The sequence below is a fragment of the Elephantulus edwardii genome, unplaced genomic scaffold (genome assembly GCF_000299155.1).
Source record: "Elephantulus edwardii isolate Elephantulus edwardi_28Jun2011 unplaced genomic scaffold, EleEdw1.0 scaffold00002, whole genome shotgun sequence".
Taxonomy (NCBI): domain Eukaryota; kingdom Metazoa; phylum Chordata; class Mammalia; order Macroscelidea; family Macroscelididae; genus Elephantulus; species Elephantulus edwardii.
This window is the reverse complement of record NW_006399752.1, coordinates 16746303-16751141: the sequence shown is the minus strand read 5'-3', so window position 1 is coordinate 16751141 and position 4839 is coordinate 16746303.

The following is a 4839-nucleotide window of genomic DNA, read 5'->3' as shown; positions in this document are numbered from 1 at the left end:
TAGCTTCTCAAATAATTTACTCAGCCAACAGATTTAACATGTATGGATAGAGAATACAACCCTACAGCATTCCTTTTCTAATGTTAAAGCATGTAGTGGTCCCTTACTATGTTGGCACAACAGCCTCTTGGTGTAGGTATAGGTTTCGTATGAGCCCAATTAAGTTCTCTGAGATTCCCATTTTTATCAGTGTTAGCCATAACTTGTTGTGATCCACACAATTGAATGCTCTTATGTAGCCAATAAAACATAAATAGACATTCTTCTGATACTCTTTACTTTCAGCCAGGATCCATCTGACATCAGCAATTTCCCTGGTACCACAGCCACTTCCAAATCCTGCTTGAAATTCTGGCAATTTCCTATGTACTTTTCTAGCATCTTTTGAAAGATCTTCCACAGTATTTTGCCTGCATGTGATATTAATTATCTTTTAAAATAGTTTCCATGTTCTATTGGATCACCTTTCTTGGGAATAAGACCAAGTATGGATCTCTCCCGATCCATTGGCCAGACAGCTTCTTTCCTACGGTACTTTCTGAAAATTCTCAGTGTCAGTCAATTCTTTTTGGTACTCTGTGTTGTCCCTTTATCTTCTTTTGATGCTTCCTGGGTCGTCAATATATTATCCATAACATCTTTCAATAATGCAGCTTGTGGCTTAAATTTTTTTTCTGTTCTCTCAGCTTGAAAAATGCAGAATGAATTCTTGTCTATTTCTTCTCCTATTCTAGCTCTCCGCACATTCCATTATAATACTTCACTTTGTCTTCTAAAGCTGCCCTTTGAAATCTTCTTCTTAGCTCCTTTACTCCAGCATATTTTCCCTTTGTTTTGGCTTCTTGATGCTCTAATGCAATTTTCAGAGTCTATTGTGACATCCATTTGGTTTTTTTCTTTCTCCTCTATAGTATCGTTTTGCTATCTTCATAGATATTATCTTTGATGTCATCCCACAAATCATCTGATCTGTCATCATTGTTGCTTAATACTTCAAGTATATTCTTAAGAAAATTTTTAAATTTAGGTGTAATAGACTAAAAATCATATTTTGGTTCTGGAGGAATTTATTTCATTTTCTTCAGCCTCAGTTTGAACTTGCACACAAGTAATTGATGGTCTGTTCCACAGTTTGCCCCTGTGCTACTTGACAGCTGGTATTGAGCTTCTCCAACAATTCCTTCCTCAGAGGTAGTCAATCTGACTCCTATGCAGTCCATTATGTGGAGTCTGTGTATAATGTTGTCATTGATTCTTTTTTTTAGAAGAGGTATTTGTAATGAATAAATCATGGTACATACAAAATCTAATAATTTTATTTACAGCCTCATTTCTGTCACCAAGTCTCTATTTTCTGACTACCACTCCTTTTCCATTGTTTCCATCTTTTGCATTCCAATCAGCAACCAAATTAACACATCTTGATTGCATGTTTGGTCAATTTCAGACTCCAGAATTAGGTAAAAAAAAAATTCAATTTCTTTCTCGTTGGCTTTCGTTAAAGGAGCATATATTTGAATAATAGTCGTGTTAATGTTCTTCCTTGCATGTGCATGGATAATATCCTATCACTCACTACATTCACAACTCACAACACTGTATTCCAGGATAAACCTTGAAATGGACTTTTTTACTATGAATGCAACCCCATTCTTCTTCTTTGTTTCGTTCTCATCATAATATACTACGTGATTCTCTAAAGCAGCAAAAGCTAGTACATCTCATCTCACTAATCCCTAAAATGTCTATAGTCATGCATTCCATTTCACTTTTCACAAGGTCTAGTTTTCCAATATTCATGTTTGTACATTCCATGTTCTAATCATTAAAAGATATTTATCACTATTTTTCCTCATTTCAATTTACTTCCAATCTTACCTCTGCCTCTAACTCTATAACTATCTATATTCCTCTACTGTTCATAGGGTTTTCAGAAGCCTATAATTTAAAAAGTGGATGGCCAATCCCGTTTTCCAGTTTCTCTTACTGTAGCAACACTACTAAAACCTGTCCACCCGGGCTGATCCTTGTGGCTTTTGACACACAGGTGGCATAGCTTTCAACATCACAAGTTACCACAAGATACTACAAAGTGACAGACAAGTACCAATTAGAACAGTGTATACCACAAATACAATAAACTGACAATTTAGTGTTGCACTGCATCAGGCTATTATCATGTTAGAATATCAAGTTACCAGATCCAGTTGAAGCCTGCATAGATGTAGCAGGATATGCTCCTGGGAGGGTGTGGAAGTGCTCTGACAGAAACTCATGGCTGTCATGCTGGAGCAATGTCCCACATGTAGATATTAAGGTCACATGAAAGTCTCCACTGAATCCTTGTTGCTAGTACTAGACACAACCAACTTACTATTAGAAAGAAATGCCCATTTTCCACGTCTGAGCTGCTTTAAAGAAGAGGCTCCAAGCCCCCAAGAAATCGTTAATCATAAAGGCTCATCTTCTATATCCTAACTGCTTTAAATAAGATGTTTTCAAAAAAAAAAAAAAAAGATGTTTTCAGGCTCCAGCCAACTGTTAATCAGAAAGATCTGCCTTCATGGTCCTTACTGCTTTACATAGAAATCTCCCACCCCCAAATGTGTCTTAATCAGAAAAGCCAGCCTTCTGAGTCTCAACTGCTTTAAATTTTGTGTAAGATTAGAGGAATCATTGTCATTTATAAAAGAAATAATCACAACCATAAACGTTTATAGTTTCCTTGTTGTTTACTCTTTAAATCCTTGAAAAGATGATAAAATTTGAAATAGAGCAGCACTTACTAAAATCAATCATTTTTGTGAAATGACCTTTTAATTCCAAAGTTTAGGTCCACATAATAAATAACTGTTCCAGGGTGCATTTGTTCAGAGTTTTTACAATCTCAGAAGGAACCAAGCTAATTATAAAATAATACCAATTTTACTTGATCACATTTTTCTTCCTAGTATTATTGTATGGATCATTTTTTATACATGAATCTGAGTATTCTTTCTATCTTCTTTGGATATTTTCTGCAATAGGCAATATATTTTTGCCCATAGAATCTTTATGTATAGCAACTTGAGTGTTCAATTTGTTTTTAGTTCTTTTGGCTTGGGAAATACAACTCTTTTCCTCTGATTTCTAACTCTGCTTCTTCATATTATCCTTTGTCTTCTCAAGATGGTTTTTAAAAAAAATTCCCATTTAGTTCTCTTATTCAGTTCAATTTTTCTTTGTATTGACTTCTTTCATCCCAATTGCAAGTTTATTAATCTCTCCTTATATTCCTATTTGAGTTTTCTTTCTTCCCCTGTTTTTATAAAAATCTTTTCCTTGTGTCATTGATGATGTCATCACACAACTTTAGTCACTAGTGTTTAATATGTACAATTTACTCCTGAGCTGTTTTTAAATCCTATTGGAATATAGTCAAGGTCATATTTTCACTCTTCTAGACTTATTTTAAGGTGCTCTGGAAGCATTATCTGTCAGAACTTGTGCACCTAACTGAAAGGCAATGCTTCCCAATTTCAGACTGTAGAAGTATGTTATTGTTGTTCTTATTAGGTGCCATTGAAATACGTATGATTCATAGTGGTCCTATGAAAACCAGACCTGAACCCTGTCCTATGTCATGTCTTCATGTTGTTGTTGTTGTTATGTGCTCATCAAGTCACCTGCAACTTATAGCAACCTTATGTATGACAGCTCTGAATCCTGCTCTATCCTGAGTCAATCTTGTTGTCTCCGACATACCTACCCCATTACCTCTGTCATTGAGTCAATCCATCTCATCAAGGGTCTTCCTTTCTTGCACTGTCCCTCCACCATCCAAAGCATAATGTCCCTTTCCTTGCAACATGCTCAAATTATGTCAGACAGAGCTTCAGAATCCTTGCCTCCAAGGAGAGCAGCCTGTTTTCAACCTCTCCAGGATGAACCTGTTTGTTCTCTTATCAGTCCATGGTATATCCAGTACTCTTCTCCAGCACCACAAGTCAAAGGCATCAATTCTCCTTCTATCATCCCTAGTCATTATCCAGCTTTCTGATGCGTAACATGTATTGGCAAAGACCATGGTCTGGATCAGGCACACTTTACTCTCTAGACTCTTAAGTAGTCTGGAGGCGTCCCTGACAACAGAATACCCCAGTGCAATTTGTCTTCTGATTTCCTGGCTTCCTGTACCAAGAGTGTTGATTGTGGAGCTAAGCAAACGGAAACTGTAAAAAATATCAATCATTTCATCTATCATGATGATGCCAGTTAGACCCGTGGTAAGAATCTTTGTCTTCTTGATGTTGAGCTTCAATCTTTGTTGAAGGCTGCAGTCCTTAACTTTTTGAAGTAAACATTTCAGATCCTCCTCAGTTTCAGCAAACAAGCTTATGTCATCTACATAGCGTAGGTTGTTGATGAGTCTTCCCCAATCCTGATGCCACATTCCTCCTCATAGAGCCTAGCCTCCTGGATAATCTGTTCAGCATATAGATTAAAAAGGTATGGAGATAGGACAGATACATCTCTGACATACACACGTCACAATTTTGAATCATGCAGTGTTTCCTTGCTCTATTCTGATGACTGCCTCCTGGTCCAATTATAGGTCTTGCATAAGCACAATCAAGTGTTCTGGAATTCCCATTCTTCTTAGAGTTAGCCACAGTTTGTTGTGATCCACACAGTCAAACACCTTTTCATAGTTAATGAAACACATAGACATTCCTCTGGTGCTTTCTGTTTTCAGCTAAGGTCTTTCTAACATTAGCTATAATATCCCTAGTATTTCGGCCTCTTCTAAACTCAGTATGCACTTCTGGCAGTTCGCTGTTGATATGCTATCCAAGTGAT